Source organism: Physella acuta, unplaced genomic scaffold, assembly GCF_028476545.2.
Source record: "Physella acuta isolate Inbredline_101_S28 unplaced genomic scaffold, ASM2847654v3 ptg000094l, whole genome shotgun sequence".
Classification (NCBI taxonomy): Eukaryota; Metazoa; Mollusca; class Gastropoda; family Physidae; genus Physella; species Physella acuta.
This window is the reverse complement of record NW_026731614.1, coordinates 22,501-38,422: the sequence shown is the minus strand read 5'-3', so window position 1 is coordinate 38,422 and position 15,922 is coordinate 22,501. Positions and strand designations below refer to the sequence as shown.

Here is a 15,922-nt window from a genome sequence, read left to right as displayed (position 1 = left end):
ATATCAGTTTTTAATAAAGCCACTGTATTAAAAAAGGGAGTTATATATATATAAAATCGAATAGCGTCCTAGTAATACCTACACTGACTCATGAGAATAATTGTTAACAAACTGTGTTGATTCAACGATAGCTATTTAACAGTAAACAACGATCCATCAACGTACAGTTAACTCATGCAAAGTAGAAAATATATATATTGAGAAACCAGAAAAAAATGCAGAACAACTACACAAAGAGAACAAATTACGTTCAAAATGCCAATAGATGAGATCCCTCTCAAAAAATGAAGTTGAAACATTTTTTTTAGGAGAATAATGCAGAAATTTTCAACCATTCTCTACGGAGAAAAAAATACAAAAGTCACAAAAAATACGATAGAGAGGTTGTCAGGCGTATAGATACCTATAATGCAGGTCTTGTAAAACGAATCCCAATGCGACAGCACCAAAGATATTCTGTTGGGCCTGACCCGTCCGGTCCCTTTCTGACCAGTCGCCCTGGCGACAGCCGCCATGGTCAGCACACAGCAAGCCTGACCCAGCTTGTGGGGGTTTGATTTTTTTACATCTCCGGCGTGGGGGAAAACTTTGCTCTAGTAACCTAGACAACGAAATCAGGTCTCTGGGAAATGCCACCTCCACTGGAGGCCTACTCGAATGTAGATGTTAGTGTCAGACTTTACAAACAACACGACGATTTTGTGATTTAGTGTTGAAGCGACATCCTTGATTTGTTTAAATGTTTTATTTTCTTCTAGTAACCAATGCAACGAAATCACGTTTTGGACAAATGTCACGTCTAATGGTTGATAATTTCCTATATGGCAGCTGTCACTACAAGCGTTGACCTACTCTACGGTAGAGTTTAGTTTATACCAGGCGTAAACTGCTGCTATTCACATTGCTACAGTTAAAAGCTATTAATTTGATATTCTTAAGCTTAAGTGTTGTTTTTACAACAATAAGGCAATAAAGCAATACAAAATTAAAAGTCCAAACAAAAAGACATGAGTTTGACTCAAGCTCAATCCATAGAAAATGAGGCTCAGACTGGCTCAACAGCTGGACAACCTAGCTCAGCAGAGATTATATTTATAAACTGTGCTACTGGGCAACAATAGGACAAGTGTTGTAACAGAAATTAGTTTCTTTTTCTTATCCACAGTATAACGCTGTAATAGCTAATCCAGACCGAAAAAAAACTGCTTAATTCAAAGCCAACCAACTCGACTTAAAAAATACCCGTGAAGTGGGAGATTATAATGGTCGAACGGTGTTTTAAAATAAAAAAAAAATACAACCGATGTTAATCACCCGTAAAAACAAAGTTGATGGATCAATAATAATTTATTTTAGTGCAGGAAAAACTGAGCACAGCTTATCATACACTTGAGATGATTGATAGTTAACAGGTGTCAAATGTCACGGGATTTACAATTAACCGGTGTCATTTTATAGATGACATAGCCTAACCGGTGTCATTTTATAGATGATTCACACATAGCCTAACCGGTGTCATTTTATAGATGACATAGCCTAACCGGTGTCATTTTATAGATGATTCACACATAGCCTAACCGGTGTCATTTTATAGATGACATAGCCTAACCGGTGTCATTTTATAGATGATTCACACATAGCATAACCGGTGTCATTTTATAGATGACATAGCCTAACCGGTGTCATTTTATAGAAGATTCGCAAATAGCCTAACCGGTGTCTTTTTAAACATAATTGAAAGCTAATCGGAGTGGGTTTTTTTAAAATTATTATTCACAGCCAACGAATGTAATTGTAACGATTAATCCTACACACCAGGTGCATTGGAACTTGAGAAGAAAAAAAACTATCACAAACACTTCACAAAAACACAGGCATTCACTAAACGGTGCTGTCACATTCCAGTCGCTACACATCGTTCTGACCTATTACACCCAGCACCCCCCAAACCCCCACACACACTAATATATTCGACTTTTATCAACTGCTGTATATGAGTAACACAATAATCGATGCTGGTGGAACAACTAAAGCCACGAAAACAACGTGACGGATGTAGCATTTGATGTAGCATGTAGCATTCGGTCGTTGATGGTAATCCGCTGTTTGTTATACGGCGTCATATTTCTAAAACGTCGTCATGTTTCTAAAACGTCGGACGCAGAGGTGGCGGCGTGGTCGGGTAGGTAAAGCTCAGGGTTGCTAAACCGAAAGTACCAGATGAATGGAACCCATCTAGGAGAGACAACTCCAAAATCAAATACTCCTGCCTTGTAATTTGTTCAACGGTCTATATTGCGCATGACATGTGGTACTTAATTGTGTTGATAAACTCCAAACAGTACAATTAAGAACAAAGAAGAAGAAGGATACTTAATTGTGTTGGTAAAATTCCATACAATACATTTAGGAATAAAGAAGAAGAAGGATGCAAAGCGTAATGAAAAACGCTTTTAATTTGGTTTAAATTAACAATGTCTGGCTTTGTATTGATCTTTTTAATTTAGAAACAATTAATAGCCGACACTAATTCAATCAAAATAACACCCTGTACGAAATCATATCTAAAATTGAAAAATAACTATTTTCTTTCAACTTTGAGTCCTAGATACAATTGGAAACTGATAGCTGCGTTTTTTTCTTTAGGATATATGCCAACGCCTCCAACATGATAAAGTCGTGTGTTCGGTGCTATAGGAACATTGTTACTGGTTGAAGCCACAAATTGGCACGTGTTGTTTCTAATTAAAAACAGCTTGCTTCTGATTGCACTAGTTAATTGAAACACCGCCTCTATCTACACACGGTTCACTGGCGAAATGTAAAATATGTTAAATACATTCGAGAAAGAGACTATACGCTATATTATAAAAATGTGGGTTGTAAAATTAAAATTCTTCTTCCACACCTGTAATTTCAGACAGGTGTGGGCCTCCTGCGCGTGTATGTTAATTATTTCATAGAGCGCTTGAGTGGCGCTGGACAAAAGAGGTCACGCTTGATTCAACAAACGATGTGGATTGGCTGCAGCGTACGCTGGTTCTTGTACAACTTGCACGTAGTTTTGTGGATTAGGTAGAAAATGGCGGAGGTAGAGGGGGTGTCGAAGGTAGAGGGGGTGGCAGGGCTAAATGCTTTGCGGAATTAAAAGGAGGTGGCGCCCAACCGCCAATTAACCAAGAATTAAATAAATAAGAGTGTTATAAGAGTTATTTAGTACAAATAAAAAGTTTGCCGTTGTCAGACTAATCATGCTTGAAAGTAAATATATTTTGAAATAGTTTCAATTTATATCCCAACAATATCCTTGCTATTACTTAAGTATATTTAACTTTTGTTTATATATTTTTTTTAAATTATATAACGGTCGGTCGTGTGTGGTGAAACTTGGGATCTAGAAACAGTTTCGGCTCAATATAAACCCGTTACAAGAAAAAAGTTGTTTCAAATTTTTACAGAGCAGCCAAAGATAGACGAGTTTCAGCTAATTAAAGATCAGCCACAGTTAGATGAGCTTTAGCTCTTTGAAGGTCAGCCACAAATAAATGAGTTTCAGCTCAAAGATATAAATGAATTTTAGCTCATAAAAGATCAGCCACACTAACAGCTGATTTCCCCCATTTTTAGCCGATTAAAGATCAGCTACCACCAAATGATAACTTTCAGCTGAATTAATATCAGCAGCGAACATCTGAGTTTGAGCTTGATTATAAATCCATTCAAAAAGGAATAAAAGCCATTAAAATTTCATAATGATTTTAGAATTGTATCCAACAATCTTCTTTTCAACTTGGCTTCAACAAGCCGAGTGTAAACATGAAATATTAAGGCGCCGACAACACGGAAGTTCTAGAGGGCTCAAAATGAAAGCATTGATTTAATTTTTTTCTCCTTCTAGACGTGGGGAGCAACGACGTTTTCATTTCAGTACTTTCTGTGCTTGCATACAGTACAGCAATAGACACAGTCAAACGTTGTGGTGTGTGGTCAACAGTCCACTACCAGCCTTATGAATGCGGGAACTCACGGCCGTATACAGTTGTCGTTGGTATAAACTGTATCGCCGGCTTTACCATTCCATTTTATAGGGTTAGGGTCAGTAGTGAAACAACTGAAATTTTCACATTTTTGTCAGTAATTTCGCATTAAAAAAATAATGTTTTAAGTTATGGTAAAACTTTATTAATGTACATCATCTTCAGCCTTTAGGATAATTATTTTAAACCGAAATTGTTACAGAATAGTAAACTTTTAACTGTGGCAAGTGGTAAAAGCTGAAATTTATGGGAGTTTTGACTATTTGTGTTTCATTATTTTAAAGTATTTATCGACGACGCCTTAGAAAAAAAATATAGGGAAAAATATACTTTTTTTTGGCTAAGGTTCGTTTCTATTTAGAAACGCGTGTATAATTAATATAGGAGTTGTACTGCTAATCCAAGAGCACTGTTAAGTGTTAAGCTGACATATGTAGCAGGCCACAACAATAACACCGGCCACTGTAACATGTGCTAATCCTCGCTGACAGGGGGCGTCTGCCACTGTAGGAAACAAAACAGTGGCTCACACGCAGGGTAACGACATGTTGTTGGGTGAGATACACATGGGAGGGGTTATGGTGGGTAACAACACGAGTGGGCGGGGGAGGGGTTCTGGTGGGTAACAACAAAACATCACGAGTGGGGGGGGGGGGGCTTCATGTGGGTAACATCACGAGTGGGAGAGGGGATGGTGGGGTTTCTGGTGTGTAACAATAATTGGGGGAGAGAAGGGCTTCTGGTGAGTAAAAACACGAGTGCGGGGAGGGGGGTAGAGGTTTTTGGTGTGTTACAACAATTGGGGGAGGGGGGGGGGGGCTTCTGTTGAGTAACAAATAGAGTGTGGGGAGTAGAGGTTTCTGGTGTGTTTCAATAAATAATTGGGGGGGGGGGGGGAGGGATTCTGGTGAGTAACAACACGAGGGGGGGGGGGGGGGAGGAGCGCGAGTTAACGAATCAAGTATGCTGACATTTCTAATTAAAAAAATGTTATATGTGATGTTGATGTCTCCACAAGGAAGGTCTGTCTAGTCAGGGAGACAACTTGATATAAGAGTTTATTTTTAACTCCATTAGAGTACACTTGTGTAAACACGTCTACGTATTCTAGGAAACGTGAGGAAGTATTCAGCTCTTGAGATTTTTAAAAAGATAAACGGATCACTTAAGAAACAAAGTGAACATTTTTAATTCTTGTGTGCTACGCTTACTGGGTTATAAAACCTGGAACAAGACTGGGCACGGTGTAGATGTCGAAAATTAGGACTTGTTTTGGTGGGGTCTATTTGGCCTAGTAAATTGGACCCGCTGTGACCTGTTTATGGAGGGCACTGTATAATGTAATTAAGGTGGGCCCTATACGCACTGGTTATGATAGCCCTGGATAAGGGGGGCCCTATATGACCTAGTTATGGTGGGCCCTATATGACCTAGTTATGGTGGGCACTATATGACTTAGTTATGGTGGGCCCTATATGACCTAGTTATGGTGGGCCCTATCTGACCTAGTTATGGTGGGCCCTGTATGACCTAGTTATGGTGGACCTTGTATGACCTAGTTATGGTGGGCCCTGTATGACCTAGTTATGGTGGGCCCTGTATGACCTAGTTATGATGGGCCCTGTATGACCTAGTTATGGTGGGCCCTGTATGACCTAGTTATGGTGGGAGACATATGACCTAACTAAGGAGGGCCTTATAGCAACAGATAAGCTGGGCCCTATATGATCTAATTATGGTGGGCCCTATATGACCTAATTATGGTGGGCCCTATATGACCTGGTACGGTGGCCCCTATTTGACCTGGTAATGAAGATCCTATATGTGACCAGTAGGTAACTAATTCGCTTTATGTGAACAAGAAAAACAACAAATCAATATCTTACTAGAGATTGAGAAACGGAGAGCATAATTTCTACATTTAGTTAATACCCCCACCATATTTAACTGAACTTTCGAGTGTGGCTTTATACTGGACTAAAAACACTTTTAAAACATAACATTTAGATTACTTTTTAAAAAAATATGAACAAAAAGAAAAAAATTATAACCTAAAGGGTCACAAATGAGTTAACTCCATTTGAAGGGGCCGTAACATTAAAGTTTCTGTGAATGGCTCCCAATTGTCACACACGTACGGGTGAATATTACAACTACCGTGTTCTGTGTTTGTCAATGCCCATTAATTATACAACAGCAGCTGATCTTGGCTTAGCATTGATCTATTGATCCGTGTGTTAACGTCAACAATATATATGTGGGTCAGTCCCATATTTTTTACTGCTAATACTGACTTACTGTCATACGCTAGATCTTATGTTAACGTCAACAATATATGTGGGTCAGTCCATATTTTTTACTGCTAATACTGACTTACTATAATAAGCTAGATCTTATGTTAACGTCAACAATATATATGTGGGTCAGTCCCATATTTTTTACTGCTAATACTGACTTACTGTCATACGCTAGATCTTATGTTAACGTCAACAATATATGTGGGTCAGTCCCATATTTTCTTACTGCTAATACTGACTTACTATAATAAGCTAGATCTTATGTTAACGTCAACAATATATGTGGGTCAGTCCCACATTTTTACAGTTAATACTGACTTACTGTCATACGTTAGATCTTATGTCAATGTCAATATATGTGGGCCAGTCCCATATTTTTTACTGCTAATACTGACTTACTGTCATACGTTAGATCTTATGTCCATGTCAACAATATATGTGGGCCAGTCCCATATTTTTTACTGCTAATACTGACTTACTGTCATACGCTAGATCTTATGTTAACGTCAACAATATATGTGGGCCAGTCCCATATTTTTTACTGCTAATACTGACTTACTGTCATACGTTAAATCTTATGTCAATGTCAACAATATATGTGGGCCAGTCCCATATTTTTTACTGCTAATACTGACTTACTGTCATACGCTAGATCTTATGTTAACGTCAACAATATATGTGGGTCAGTCCCATATTTTTTACTGCTAATACTGACTTACTGTCATACGCTAGATCTTATGTTAACGTCAACAATATATGTGGGTCAGTCCCATATTTTTTACTGCTAATACTGACTTACTGTCATACGCTAGATCTTATGTTAACGTCAACAATATATGTGGGTCAGTCCCACATTTTTTTCTGCTAATACTGACTTACTGTCATACGCTAGATCTTATTTAAGCTAGAACGTCGTAGAAACTAATAAAAATGTCTTTACTATAATTCCAACATACGAACCTACTACACTATAATCCAGTTTATAAGAACACTAACACCGCCGGTAATGGCTATATGAAAGGTAAATGAACGCTGTAGGCATGGCCTATATACACTGGCAGTAACTAAGTTATAAAATAAACATAGCAACGTCCACTTCAAATTTTGGGTTGCACAAAGGACGCGTAATGTTTAGAGTGGGTGGTGTGGGTGAGACAGTGCCAGCTCAACACTAGATGTAGGCTAGAATACGTACGTACTTGAACTTCACACTTAGTCTAGGATAGAAAACTAGCGTTCATAAACTCCAGGCTAAATCTATGATAGGAAATATAAGTCTATAAACTCCAGGCTAAATCTATGATAGAAAACGTACGTTCATAAACTCAACGCTAGATGTAGGATAGAATTTAGAAAAAGTACGTTCAGTAATTCAACACTCATATCCTAGGTTAGAGGAAATTTCTTAAAACCAAACTCTGAATGTAAACTATAAATGCTAAATTTAGACCCAAAAATATTTATAACGCTGAATATATTCTAATTAACCCTACACAAAGTATTTATATAGCTGAATACAACATTTTACCCTTAAAAAAAATTCTACAGCTCAACACTTAATCTAAACCTAAAAAACTATACAGATCTAGCTGAACACTTGATCTAAACCTAAAAAACTGTATAGCACAACACTTGATCTAAACAAAAAGAAAAACAACTACATAGCTCAACACGATCAAACCCTAAAAACTATTTAGCCCAAGACTCTAGCCCAAAAAAAAAAAGAATGTCTTAATACAGGCAACACAGAATAGGAATATATTCCAACCTGCAATGTGATTGCTTTATCCAAAGAAGACGTTCAGATTCCCCTAAATGTCGCATTCTTATTGAGGCCTGTGATGGATGGAAAGGTCTTATTGGGTTATCGCCCCTTTCGTTGAACTAGCGAAGAACAGAAAAACCGTAGTTCGAATAGAAAACTTAAACAAATGCTCGATTACAATTATAGGAGGAGGGCTGGGGAGGGGAGGGAGCGGAGTATAAAACTCTTAGTTTACTGGTGATTTGACGAGTGTTAAATTATTCAAAAGAGTCATCAAGTAGGCTATACTTTATCATAGGGTAGCACATCTGGTCTTGAATAATTTTACAATAACTACAGACATGAGATAATGAAATACTTGTCGATGTTTTGTACTATACAAATGATAGGTGTGGGTTGCCTAGCCGTGCTAACGGATGTAGTAGTGGTTAGTTAAGCCTAACAGGTTACGATTCGGATTATTCCCCTTAAATCTATACCGCTATGTTGCTAACATGGTAAAATAAAATTATGAAGACAGCAACAAAGTTTTTAAAAAAAATACCTTTTGAAATTCGGTGTAATGAAAAAATTGTTAGGATAGTAACATACAATGGCATTCGTCATTTTACCGTTATATTACGGCCAGAAAAAAAATCAATATGGAAATACAAATATTTTTTTTTGACTAACTTTAGCTCTGAACAAAATTAGAAAAAAAAAATTAAAAATAACATCGGGAATTTCTGACGGTTATTCCGGTATTTAATGAAACGTGAACGGCTCATTGGCTGAAACGTGAACCGCGTATTGAGACCGGCAAACTGTGACGGGTGTCACGTGATGACGGGAACATGTTTGGAGGCGAGTAAAAAAACCATGTCGTGTGGTAAGGGACACGAGGGTGTAGTAACCAACACGCGAGTGTAGGCCTGGGTACACGCCTGCAGCTACAATAGGTAAACATCGGCTCACTCTAGTGGTAAATTGCGAAACTTTAATAGAGTGGCAGTACAACATTGGGTAAATTGCGAACCGATCGTTCAAAAGCATTAGAACATGAATACAGTGTTGAAAGTGATTCGTTACATGCAGTCAATTGCGAACCGGTCGTTCAAAAGCTAAAACGAAAAAAGTTCCGACTTCGAAACTTTGGGCAGATGAGTAACAGTGTTTCTTCCAGACTTTTTTCTCCGGGGGTGCACTTGAAATTTCCGGGGGGGGGGGGGGGGCGCGGACAACATTTTTCGGGGGGGGGGGGGGGGCGGACGCTGTCAAAAGTATATATTTTCTATATAAATTCCATTTCGTTCGGGGGGGGGGGGGGGGCGGTAGACTTTCTTCGGGGGGGGGGGGGGGAGCGATGCCCACCCGAAGAGATGCCTGGAAGGAACTCTGATGAGTAACCTAGCTGGGAGAGAGAAGCCCAAAATTAAACAGCAGCTGCCTTGTAATTTGTTCTTGGGAAGACAAAGGCCATTGAAGTAAATAAAAAGCAGGCTGATATCGGAGTCAACGGTCTAAATAACGTAAGAAAGTTAAACGGGCAATATTTAATTGAGTTGGAAGAAATGCCGTCTAACATTACAATTTAGAACGAAGAAGAATAAGTAGTTTAAAAACATTAGGGGAAAAAAATTGAACGTGCTACATTACATGTGTGGGGCGGTGTGGTCGAACGGTAGAGCGTTCGACTGCGAACCCGAAAGTCTCGAGTCCGTAAGACGTCCCTGCGTCCACCCTGCGGCCACCCAGCTGTGATGGGTACCTGGTCAACTTAGGGAAATTAAAGGCGGCTTCGTATTTTGCTGACCACACTATTCCTTCATATGCCTAAGTAACTGAAACAGTTGAACTCTACTTTACCTTCTACATGTACCGTAAGTTTTGAAAGGTTTTATCACATACAGCAAAATTGCGAACCGCTAGTTATTACGGCATAAAGAACACACTTGAACGAGTTACTTTACAAGGGGTGTGTAAATAAACAAATTTCGAACAGGTTATTTACTACTACTTTGTATTCCATGTGCTACACAAGGTATCAATAATTTGAGTATGTTTGCTCCACAAAACTAAAAGAAATATGCATGCCGTAGTCCCGGCTGTTGCATATAGCCAGTTGTCTACAGACGTAAACAAGACAGGGTGGGGCTGGGGCGGATGTTTAAATAAAAGTGTGCATATAGACAACTAGATTTACATTAATGTATTACACACGTACTTCAGTACACCACACACGTACTGTAAGTACATCACACACGATACATTTTAACATGCTAGGACTCGTTTTCTCAAACCTAATTGTTTATATGCTGTTTTAAACTGAAACGTGACGCCATTTTAGGGAGAGGGTCTGACTTTTTGTAAAGGTGTGTCCATGGGGGGGGGGGGGGGAGTTAAAATTGTTTTAAAAGTGACATATCTGTAAACCATTTTCTTTCGTTGCTGCAGCTTCCTCCAATAATAATTCTACTACTACTACTAGACAGTTTTAATGTTTATCAAAAGCCAAGCAAGCGCAGTGGTAAATCCTCGAATATTACGTTTAACCAGTTTACTAAAGAGCTAGACTATCTAGTAAAAGAACTTATAACAGTGAAAGTTTCTTTTAATAGATAGACAGTGTAGTAAAAGTATACATAAAACAAAAATAAGCACAATGGACAATAAAAATATGTGCGTGAATTAATGTCATACAGATATAGATATCTACAATATGTTGTGCTCGTGAATTATTTACTTATACATGCATGTTCGTGTGGCAGGTGTCGCCGATAACGATCTAAATTGTTATATTAATCAAGTGGACGTTTAGGTTAGGATCGTGGTTAGATATAGGGTTTATGGGTGAGAACTTCTTAAATATCAAGTCAACTGCCACAACTTGACCTTGGGTATCAATACCAAGTGGTCAATCACTTGTTACTAAACAACTGGACCTCGGGTATTAGTACCAAGTGGTCAATCACTGGACCTAGGGTATCAATACCAAGTGGTCAATCACCTGTTACTAAACAACTGGACCTAGGGTATTAGTACCAAGTGGTCAATCACTGGACCTAGGGTATTAATACCAACTGGTCAATCACCTATTACAAACAACTGGACCTAGGGTATCAATACCAAATGGTCAATCAAAAGACCACGAGACCTGATACATTATGAACTTCTACTAAACCAAAACTGACCAAATGACATATTATGCACAACGAAATCCATTACATATTGCAACATTAAACCTGCTTTACTAGAACGAAAAGCCGTACTAATGAAAAAAGTGACCTGTTTCATTTAAGCAGATTCAACTGACCTAACGACCTATTGTGTAACAGATGAGTTAAAGTACATGTTACATAATAAAACCCAGACCAATTACTCAAGCAAATGCCGATGAGCCAAATAACCCATCACACAACACAACCCAGAGCGTGTTGACCGAATAAGCTGGCTTGTTTATACAACACAACGGAACAGACCAGCGGATGTGGTATACAGTTATATCACTATGTGGGAGCCAGCAGATATGGTATACAGTTATATCACTAGACGGGAGCCAGCAGATATGGTATACATTTATATCACTATGTGGGAGTCAGCAGATATAATGGTATATAGTTATATCAGTAGACAGGAGCAAGCGGATATGATATATAGTATATCACTATGTGGGACCCAGCAGATGTGGTATACAGTTATATAACTATGTGGGACCCAGCAGATATGGTATACAGTTATATCACTATGTGGAGAGACAACAAACCTGCTAAGTATTAAGAACCGATTTCTACCTTACGTCTTTAACACTACTTATGGCATATAAAAATCAAAACAATCGACACATCTTGGGCCAAACACATATGTAGGAATAAAAAACGTATGCCTCAGCACTACATTTGTAACGCACCAATGAAATAGATAAGATATTAATACTTTTATACACAACTTATTTCTAAAAAGCTTGCTACTCCGGCACTAAAGGTGCTAAAACTACAGCTAGCACTTCTACTGATATATACAGGATATGAAAGTAAAAAAAAGCTTCTCCCACCAAGGTTACGGTCTTCAGTAGAACGGGTTCTAGAACAGACATGCATCACGGCACCAAGGTCACTTGGCTAGAACGTCATCAAAGGTCACTCCACGAAAACTTCGCTAACACGTCACCAAAAAAAATCACTTAATGATGACGTCACTAGAAATCACTTCACGATGACGTCACCAGAAAATCACTTCACGATGACGTCACCAAAGATCACTTCACGAACACGTCATCAAAGGTCACTTCGCGAACACGTCATCGCGATCATTGAGTTAACACAGACACATCAAACACCCCGGCAATAAAAGTTGCCTTTAGGGCACCAGTTCCGGTTTGTTTGGCCATGAGGGGTAAGTAGCCAACGATTCCAAGTCGGGGTGGGGGGAGAAAAGGGGGTAAGGTTTGGCCATGAGGCGTAAGTAGCCAGGGATTCTAATTCGGGGTGGGTATGGGGGTGGTGGAGGGAGAAAGGGGGTGAGGTGGCCGCACGTGATCGATATTTCCTATCCTCTCTTAACATCTACACGAAAGCAGTCTAATTATATAGGGTATACAAACATGGGGGAGGTGGGTGGGGGGGGGGGGTCAGTGTGGTTCAGCAAGACAGTGGACAAATTATGTAATGCCCCCGTCTCTGGGGGGCTCCTATTCACCCTCTAAACAAACAAATACCCATTTGTATAAATTTGTTTTCATCCCATGGCGGGGGTGAGTGGTCCGCGGAGACCGCTTGTGCAAACACTACACGATACACTCCCCACCGTGACGGGGGCGGCGGTAGTCGTCTACCCGGATCAATTTACAAATCGTATTGGCCCCCTAGCACCACGTGACCTAACGCTCATACAGGGTACTCTGTGTTGGGGACCTAATACAAATATATTGGTCCTCTGTGTTAGGGACCTAATACAGATTCACTGGTCCAATGTGTTAGGGACCTAATACAGATACATTGGTCATGTGTGTTAGGGACCTAATACAGATACATTGGTCCTCTGTGTTAGGGACCTAATACAATAATACACATCCCCCCTGGTGGACCCACTCCATTATAACAACTGCAAGGACTACACACAATACAGCGCCACTCTACCGATTACTAAAGTAACCGAAAATAGACCCAAACACATCCACCACTTTATATGAGGACCAATCATAACTATACAACAGTATAACTTATCGGACAACATGCATAAAAAGAAAAAGAACAAACGTTAAATCTGAAAAATGATTATCCTCTTTTCTCCTTAACTATACTTGGTACGCACAGGGTTCTTTGATTTGTCATATATTTTTGAATAACAGCATCCTTACATTATGTAATGTAGAAACATAGAAAATAAACTGAGTTTTTTCCCTGGATGGTTAGAATTACGTGACAGACTTACAAAGCCATTATATTTTAAAAGGTTTTATTTAAGTGAAGTAACATTTCGTCCATTGACCAAATAATGCAGTGACATTTAGTCCATTGACCGAATAATGCAGTGACATTTAGTCCATTGACCGAATAATGCAGTGACATTTAGTCCATTGACAAAATAATGCAGTGACATTTCGTCCACTTACCAAATATACTAAGTTATCCTTGCGCCAACTGACCTAATATAAATATTGACCAAATTGAAAAGCACGTTGACCACTTTGACCATGGACCAATTAAACTAATTAGAGAGGCTTTCGTCTAATTAAATCATCATAGTCGTTAAGAGTATCAGCCCAAATGTCAACAGTTAACACAGTCTTTTGGTTTAAACATGTTATACATGAATATAAAAATACCACCAGCCAGTAAGTCGTCCATTTGCCACAAAATACCATAAAGACATTTGTGCAAATGCAGCGACTCACGCATGCTTTTTTAACCTCACCCTACCCCAGACATTGGTGGCAGTGGCGCCACATGTGGGCGCTGGGTGTGGGTGCAGTCGGCACGTGTGACACCATACCTAGGGGCGACACCACGACGGAGAATCGTAAAATCTACTGTCAAATATGTTATAACCCGATGGTATACCACATTAACAGGAGAGAGGGGCGACACCAAACCAAAAATGCAAAAAATGTTGGTGGCTGACACCCTAAGCACCACACCGGGTGACACCCGACCTAGTGACGCCACTGATTAATGGCCGGTGTGTCGTTAAGTCAAACATGAGCTAGCTAGTCACTGAGTCTAATAACCAAAAAGGTCAAAGACGTCAATGTTTATTTAATATTCAAATTAAAAGGTCAATCTACTCAGTGGTAGAATGGTGCTGCGGAGCGAAGAGTGCATTAGAGAAACTAGACAACACTAACGAAGGGAGGAAATTATGGAGCCAGGCTAAAAGAGGTGACATTTTTTTCATTAAGACATGAAGCAGTAGAGCAGGCAGATGAATTAAAGCTCTTCTGTTACCGTGATTTCTACCAAATGAAGGGATGTGGTGGTCAGACAAAAATATAGCACAGATCAACTGTACCGTCTTGGTGATCCAGTGGTTCAACAGGGCCAATCGCTTACGGCCAACATAGGGCTGGGGGGTAGGGAACGGATTTATTGGTGATCAAAAATGTTAATGGCGCCAGGCCTAATTAGGATGAAGGACATGGTGTTTGCTTAGGTAAAAATCTACACAAAAGAAGATACAAATGATCAATATTCATCAAATATCGTGTACGAATTATTGCACTAATGCTTTTATTTTATGTTATTATTTTATGATTGCTAACTATGCCCCGAGTTCGGACCATCGGGTAGATGAGACTAATTAAGGAATGCAGAAACTCATCTTGGAGAGAAAATGTTTTTAAAAAATGAAAGAACTGGTGCCATGCAAATTGTTCTTGGATTGAGTAAAAAGTCAACGGGTTTTATGAGGAGATTGACAAGTAATAATTATGTTGGAGGAAATCAATTCCAATAATTAGAATTGCATCATATGATTAAGAAATGTTATGAGGTAGAGCAACAAAAGTGGTAGCTACACCACCCGTAATGAAACAGCTACCCGGAATAAAACACCTGTTACTTCCCAGTACCCCGGAAACACCTTGGGTAAAAACAGTTTGATTCGAACTCGGCAGCTTATATCAAACAAAGAGTATACAGGAGAGACAGAAAAGTATATGAACTTTAAAAAACAACAGCTTGTACTATTTTTCAGCCGTACTGAACACCGCCCACTACCAACACACAAACACAAACATAAAGATCAAGAAAACATTGGCAATGGGACTAAAAGGTATTGGTTATAATAAGATAATTTGATACCGTCATTAGTGCACGCTGTGAACAGGGGAGGGGGGGGGGGGCAACTACCGGTTCACGGCCGGACAGTCGAGTGGACAAAGACAACAGCATGACTTCAGCAACCCCCATGACTCTAAATAACTCTCACACAAATTAATCTTATTTGTTAATGTACGCGTGGTCATCCTGAGGGACTCGGGGGGGGGGGGGTCACAAAACGGATCATAAGTCGTCCTCCCGTGGTGTACATTAACATAGAAGAATATCTCTCGCGGTATAACACGCGGGGACTGACCACAGCGAATGCTGCTCATTACTAGCTCCTGTAATGGGGTATGATCACTGATGTAGCCGTCCCAGTGGTCGCACCAGGTAGAGTGCAAACAAAACACCAGCAGGGTGAAAGGTCAAATAATTAGACTAATTGCTTCTCCTAGTTTGCCTACTCATTATGTGGGCGTAAATATTTGCATGAGCATTAATACCCTCAACCCCCCCCCCCCCCCCACCCAAAAATATATAGCCACAATATTTGTTTAACTTCTCGACATAGTCAACAGTCGAATG

The 15,922-nt window shown here is 39.5% G+C and overlaps 1 protein-coding gene across 3 annotated transcripts in view; it reads right to left on the bottom strand.

Annotated features, from left to right (window-relative positions):
- The window catches only part of LOC131929220 (uncharacterized), a 71,315-nt gene that overhangs the window by 41,297 nt on the left and 14,096 nt on the right, over positions 1 to 15,922 (bottom strand). Inside the window, exon 1 of one of the 3 annotated variants that reach the window (XM_059285343.1) lies at positions 8,103 to 8,205. The exons of 1 other annotated variant lie outside the window; for it this stretch is intronic. The gene's annotated coding sequence lies outside the window, so the exon portion shown is untranslated. Of the gene's footprint in view, positions 1 to 7,294; positions 7,383 to 8,102; positions 8,206 to 15,922 lie in introns of those variants that run through there. One more of the 3 variants, XM_059285342.1, reaches the window with a different exon arrangement.